At 48.2% G+C, this 7,214-nt stretch overlaps 1 long non-coding RNA gene across 1 annotated transcript; it reads right to left on the reverse strand.

Moving 5' to 3' along the window:
- Positions 1-1,387: 1,387 nt before the first annotated feature.
- LOC109296098 lies at positions 1,388-4,606 on the reverse strand. The gene is made up of 2 exons (XR_002096892.1): positions 4,481-4,606; positions 1,388-2,161 (listed from the first exon to the last, which is right to left on the reverse strand). It is a non-coding gene; the product is annotated as an uncharacterized LOC109296098 (long non-coding RNA).
- Positions 4,607-7,214: the final 2,608 nt, after the last annotated feature.

Genomic DNA, 7,214 nt, shown 5'->3' on the forward strand with positions numbered 1-7,214 from the left:
GAGCAAAATCCCTTCTTCTGCTCAGGAGAAAAAAGAAGGAAAATCAAGTCTTCTGCTTGAGAGAGAGAGACCTTGGAGGAGCAGCAAGACAAATTAAGGAGAAAAGAATACAGGAATGAGTATGAGGATGCAATTAAAAGAAAATAAGGAGGCTGACTTGGACATGGTGAGTGTTCATAGGGTTCCCATGATGAGCTGTAAAAATACCCCAACTACAGCAAGATTAAGTATAATTATAATAATATAATCTCATTTGGACACAAAAATTGAATTCATGCAACATAAAAAGCCCTCTGGATGATATTTTTGCATCACAAGACCCACATGCTGGAATCACTACTTTATATTTGTTCTTTCCTCTGTTTCATCTCCATGGTCTTGAATTGAGCAAACACAAATGTGGGATCTTTGGAAATGTCCTCTGCAGAACTTCACAGCTGGGAACCATGTCCTGGCTGGTGCTACCTAACTCAGGAGTCTCTGATACAACTGGAGGGTAGTTTGGTGGTCCACACCTTCTTAACAAATATTTAGGGCCCAAATTTTTCTGAGACACACACCCAAAAAAACCCATCTGAGGCTATGGAGTTGGGAGGAACAGCAAGTAGTGGTAGAATTTTACAATGCGTGTATTAATAGCAATGGCAGAGAATAAACCCAAATGAATCATTTGCAAAGACTTTGGACTGGGGATGACAAAACTGCAATTCAAGGAACAACGATAGATAAAAATCAATCAATACGTGGAATCTATCGCACTTTGCAATTCAAGTGTCTCGTCCAGTTTACTCGCCAATTGTCTACAGGCAAGATGCAAAGCTGGAGTCGTGCTGAGCTTCTGGGGCTAATACCTTGGATCTTTTAAATAGTTCTGGGGAACCCTTCCTGATGCACAGGTATCTCTAGCCCTTGTTTAAGGTCTTATCCAATAGATGGACCTATCAACAGAACAGGGTCCCACCCAACTCTGCATGTTTGTCTGGGCAATTAATTCACAGGGAAATGTCCCAGCTATCCAAATTAGCAGCTCTTTCTGCAGCATTTCCTGAGTGGTGGCTCCTGCTGCTAGAGACGCTGTCCCGCCCAGCCAGCTCCTCGTGTGAAACCTGCCAAGATCCCAGCTTGTCAAATTCACACGCTGTCCCGGCATTATCAGGAAATGCACCGTGTAACAACATACTTCGCTGCCGATTGCAGTGTTTCAAAGAGGGATTTATCACCCTTTCTATGCTTCTAAGATAGTTACTGACTAAGAACTTGTTCAGGCAAAAGTCAAGAGTGAGATGGCCTTCCTTCCTATTCTACGTCTTGCTAGGATGCTTACAAGAAGTTTGGGAAAGCAGACAAGCACAGCATATCTGACCGACAGAGGCAAAAGGCTGCCAAGTTATTATTACGGCATTTGGTTATTATTTAATAGGAAGCATCCTAGACAGCTTAATAGATACGGGCCCCCAGTGGTTATTTGTACAATATCTCTCAGATCCTATGACTCAACGCTTTATCGACGAAGCAACATTATCTAAAATAGGATTTTATAACCACAACAAACAGCAGTAGCAGCAAGCGGGAGCTGCCGTTTCTGCACTTGTTCAGGCTTTGATGCGTGCATGAGAGCGGAGAGCGTATGTCGCAACAGAGGCTGAACAAACAAATGCCGCATTTTATGCTGTGCCCATCCATGATGAAAATTTCCATTCCTGTCGCTTTGGGTGGAGAAGTCGAAGTTGCCGGGGGACGGGCGAACAACAAATCTGAAGGAATAGTTCAGCCGTGCTGGTGTGTTTTCTGAAACTCCTCATGGTGGCCATATGAGGAATGGAAACTGGTTTCACACCAGCATTTGCTGACAGTAAAATATAATGAAAAACATTTATGTGCAACAATGTAAACCACATACTAATTGGCATTTTATGTAACCACACCGTAGTTCATAAGATTTCAATTTAGCATAGCTAATGGCTGCATCGATTTTTGCTTTGAGAGCTGAGCATTGCTATGGCTTCACGCTGGAAAGGAATGCCATAGAGCTGTGAATGGGGAGCAGAAATCGCATCCAGTGGCATATACCCCAGCATTGCCAACTCTTCACGGAAAACTAAAAATCGCTTGTGGGAAACCATGTCGTTCTGGCCATGCCACAAATCTTTCAACAGCATCCCTAGAAAGGAAAAAAAGAGAAGGAAAGAAAATAATGAGATTCAAGCCTAATAATATATTGAAGGCATATGGCATCCTGAACATCTTAAAAAGGGTATCTGCTGGGAGGGGACTTTAAACAATTCTTTGATCCTCTTTAAAAGGACAAGAGGCTCCTCCAACTCCGGGCTACTTGGGCTTTGTACACCAAGGTGATGGAGAAAGGGACTCAACTAGCATCACTGCAGAAGGCAGTATTTTGACGTGGGATGCCAAGGCAAATCCATGCTCTTATCAAGAGTGCTATAGGCAACGTGGGGTGGGATTTTTACTACTGACCAACCTTAGCCTTAGTTCTCCTCGAAGTAAAAAACAGTGTGAATATGGCCTTCAGTGGACCCTTCAGTTCCATGCAATTTGTCTCTCTTAAAATGTCATCTAAAAAAAAAGTCATAAACTGCCTGAAGCTGGGATTTTGAAGCAGTGGGTTTAAAAAAAAAAAAAAATCTCAACATCCTCAACTTCTACACTAGGTACAAAAACTACATATAAACTGGTATAAGTGATCAGAAAGTAGTCTAAACTTGTAACAAGGCAGAAGTCCAGGGCACGTAGACTGGTTTCAAAATGACGGAAGCTGAATGGATGCAGTATCAGATTGAATCAGTTTAGGTTAGACTGGTGTATCGAACTTCTGTTCCAGATCCCCTCCTGACTCGGGTTATGTCGCAGTCCCCCGGCATCCCAGGATGCTTTGCAGCCCCGCACTAAGCACCCCATCACAGGGTGGGCTAACCTTCTCCAGTGCTCCTCCGCTCTGGCTGAGCCAGGCCAGCCCTGTCCCCAGGCTATCACAGAGCTAAGGCAGCAAACCTCTGTTCCCCCGCCTGTGAGCTGCCTGTACCTCTCAGCCTGGTTGGGCAGCAGAGGGAAGGTGAGGGAATGAAGCCCCTCTACACCAGCCCTGGGCTTCCCCCAAATGGGGATCTGCTCAGCTCATGGGGGCTGGGACCTGAGAAACCCCCAGAGTCACAAGCTGTAAAGTCCATTGTCCTAACAGCCTCAGTAACAGGTAACAACACAATCTAAGCGACTTCTTATTCCAGGCTCTCATGATGGGACAATAGGTCATCAGTTAAGTTCAAACTCTGTACAGTTGGGGCTTGCTATACCTTTGACTCTCATCGCAATCTGGCCTGTCAACTTAGCTAAGTTTCACGAAGGACCTTAAGAGAGGGAAGGAGTAAATATAGTAAGTACATGACAGATGCACTGTGTGATGTTAGCTTTGCAGAAAGAATGACTTGGACAGACAGCAAACTCTCTTGAACCCGGGGCATTGCATAACAGAGTTGTGTCCCAGGAGCTGAACACTGGTGCTGAGCTGAGAAGCCTGAAAGGAGGAGTTGCCTGCGTGCCGTTTGTGAATACCTCTGCTCCAGGACTCGTGCGCGTGAGCAAACAAAACAAGGCAAGTTCTGGCTGAAATAGTATCCAAGCAGCACGTTGCTGGCTTCCTCATCCCAATGGAGAAGACGTGTAAAACTCCAGACGCTGGCCTTCAGTTAGCAGGAAAGGCAACAATATCTTTCACTTTCTCTCTACAGCCATTAGTAACTGATGTCGTATGATACAAGCTACTCTGTTTAACTTTGTAAAGCAGGTCTTTTGTTTCGAGGGATTCGACTCCAACACGATATTTTCCAATGAACGCATACATTCTTCAACAGTGCCTCCATTTGTAGTGCTTTTCATCAAGCACTAGCAGGAACATCCATTCATTCTCCCGTCACGTGGGGCTAACGGCACTTATCCATGTCACAGGCAAGGAAATAGAAGAAGAAAGAACTGAAGTGTGTGCTCAAGGTTGCAGAATGAGTCAGTGGCAGAGCCAAGAATAGACTCCAGGAGCTCTGACACCTCGTCTCAGGCTGTATCCCCTAGACTATACTCCACTCCAGCTAAAATTGCTGCAACCCCACTCCTTTCTCCTATGCACGTAGCAGGTGTGGCGTGATTGCCAAATCTTGATCCCCCCACACCCACTAGATAAGCTATACTAGGGAAATTGTGATAAAGGTTGGGTAGTCCCAGGGGAAGCCAAATTACAACCCACGCTATGGCTGCATGTGTCTCTGCCTCCCTCACGCACAGCAGGTGTGAGCAGCGATGGCAAAACCTTTGTGAATTTTCTCCTTGCTGCCTGCTACGTGCTGCTCTCAGCTGCCTTTTAGCCTATATTGCTCCTCTCACTCAAGCCCAGCCCAGGATATTCAAGCATAAAAATACTCACACATTAAAAAAAAAAAATCCAAGCTAGCAGCCTGAAAGGAGCAAGTACCAAAGCAAATTGCACATGCTTTAGCTGTGCTCCACTCCTAGGCCAGAGAAAAAAGTAGGTCTAAGGCAATCAGGGGTCAAAAACATTTGCACTGTAGCTGCTAAGGGTGGGATTTTGCCACGTTCTCCCTCCGTGGTTGTTTTCTAGTTTGTAAGTTAAACAGGAAGTTTGCAACAGGATGGACTGGAAGCCTCCGTTCATGCTAATCACTTTAACACTTCACTTACCTTTTCTCCCACAATAAACTTAATGTTTCCTCTCTGGAAGCTGCCTTTAGCTGCAGATTTCCGGTAACAAGTAAAAATACTCTGTGATTTAACTCTTTGTTGGGCCTGTGCCTCAGTCCTGTTGCAGAAAGCCCTTCCATATCATTGCATTTGGGCAGGGGTTACAAAGGACTGCTCCGGGGGGAGTGAATGGGCCCTTTTAAAGGGGTAACAGGCCTGGGCGCAGAAGAGGTGTCTGCTGCTGGGGTGGATCTGGGAGGCGCAGCCTGAAAAAGCCTGTTTTCGTGAGCAGCTGGAGAGCCTGGTGGCTTATTGGTGACAGCTGGAGGTGTGATCAGGCTGGGTGATGGAAATTTGAAAGGGAGAAGCCAGGACAGTTAAAAAGAGGAGATGTGCTCTTTGTCTGAGGATGAGAAAGCCTAAGGGAAGGAGAGGGTGAATGGAAAAGTTGGAAAGAAACTCGGGCATAAGCAAAAGAAAAGAACAAAAGGGCAGGAGGCAGGATTTGTTTCAGTGCCGGGGCCTTCGGGTGGAGCGGAGGAGGAGGAGGGACAGCAAATGAACACGGCAAAACCCATGAGGGTGTGTAGGAGGTGGGAGGTTGCCTTCGGCTTGAAGTCATTTGGGAAGGGAGTGGGAGAGATGGAAGAGCCCAGAAGTGGCAAGAGATGCATTTGGTTCGGACGCACACATCGCTAACCCTAGAGAAGGACGCTTTGGGGTGAAGGGCTTTGAGGCCTGGCAGGTAGGGGGCTCAAGGGAGCCGGTCAGAGCACAGGAGCCTCACTACGCGGCGCTAGGAGCAATAACTGTGCCATTAGGGAGTCCCAGCCTAAGAACAACTGCGGACGAGGGCTGGGGTATCATCTGGCATTACCAGATGGTATCAGACCTCATCCATCTCCTCTGACAGGCGGGAGCAGAGTTGTTTTGACCACGCTCTGAACAGACACGGGGCTGGTGGGATTCAGCCCAAGCCAATGTGCAAGTTCAGGAGGTTGAGGGAGCACTTTATCCTCATGTAAACACACTGGGAACAAACCTTTTTTCACAGGGCTCGGACGTTGCTAACAGGCCAGGGGCAGCTGACTTCACCTCTGACAATGACATATTGGGAGATGGCCACAAGCAGTTGCAAGGCAGGGGAAAGCCACTCGCGCACCCAGCGTGGATCGGCCAGCCTCCAAGGGCTCTTACGGGGCTTTTGAGGCATGCACGGCTGCATTCGCTGAGATGCCCCCCGGGACTGGAAACCGTTCACTGCCCAAGTTGGCAGGTGTGCCTCTATCTTTGTTTTGCAGGTGGAAGGAAAGGAAAAGAGAGATCATTAAAAATACCCAAATGTAAAAACTCTACACTAGAAAATGGTTTTCAGAGTAAGGGCAGGCAAGACTGTCTCTAGGAGGATTCAACAGTGCCCATCCAGGAGAAGTGGGATTGAGGAGCCACACTATAACCCTTCTCTGCTGTCCCTCATCTGAAAGAGTCCAGAGAGCGGCACTTGCGTTGCTCTTTTGATTTCTCCCTGAGACATCCCCAGGCTCGAAGGATGACTTTTCATTGCCCATTGGAGACAGCTGCTTCCCCTGCACACGCGGGGAGCAAGCGTCTGAGCAGCGTTGTCGAGGGCTCAGAAACCTCTTGCTCCTCCTTTCAGCGCAACTCGTGGGTGCGGGGGGAGCAGGGGAAGAGGTGGGGCTCGCAACAATGGCTCAAAAACAAACTCTGGAAAGAGCAAGTTGCCGGCCGAGCCAGCGAGGATGTTGTTTATATGCGAGATCCTGTTTTCTTCCTTCAGCAAAGTGCTTCTCCTACCAGGTGCTTCTCCCACACTCGCCCGCACCACGCAGAGAGCGTGAGGCAGCTTCCTGCTGCCCCTGTGTGAAAGCCGAGCCACGAGATAGCAGACGGGAATGGAGCGTGCCTGTCAAAGGTTATCTCCCACCTGGGTCACGATTTCCATTCGAAATAAGAGTCACGGGTGTCTGGTAAGGGCGGTAGGTTGTGTGACCCCGGTCACATCGGCAGGGATGTACTGCCACAGCCAACGTGCCGCTCAACGTGGGCCGTGCAGGGAGCCCTTGACACATCTCTTGGGTTGCCTGAAATTTCAGAGTTATAAATAAGCCCTCTGTGCCTCTTGGGGAGGAGGAGTACAGAGTTCGAGACCGAGTTCAGGCATTTAGCACACAACTGCCTCTTCTTGTCTGACCTACAGGGGTTGATGCCCCATTAAACACCATAAAATCCCTGTCTGTGTGGGCCAGCCCAAGCCGCTCCTCTGCACCAAGTCTGTGCTGCCTGCTTTTCCATCAAAGGTCAGCTAAGGGGCCTGCTGCAAATGGCCGAGCAGGAAGGGACCGCGCACACCGGAGAGGAGACAGGCCCTGAATCAGTGGTGCTGTGGCTACCCTTTCTTTCCATCCTGTGCACCCTTACCTGGCATGTGCAACCTTGGGCAAAGCAAGGCAGCTCTTTCTTCCTTATACTGGGTTGCCTGTCCCAGC

This window comes from Gavialis gangeticus, unplaced genomic scaffold (assembly GCF_001723915.1).
Source record: "Gavialis gangeticus isolate Ggan-Ray unplaced genomic scaffold, GavGan_comp1, whole genome shotgun sequence".
In the NCBI taxonomy this organism is placed as follows: Eukaryota; Metazoa; Chordata; order Crocodylia; family Gavialidae; genus Gavialis; species Gavialis gangeticus.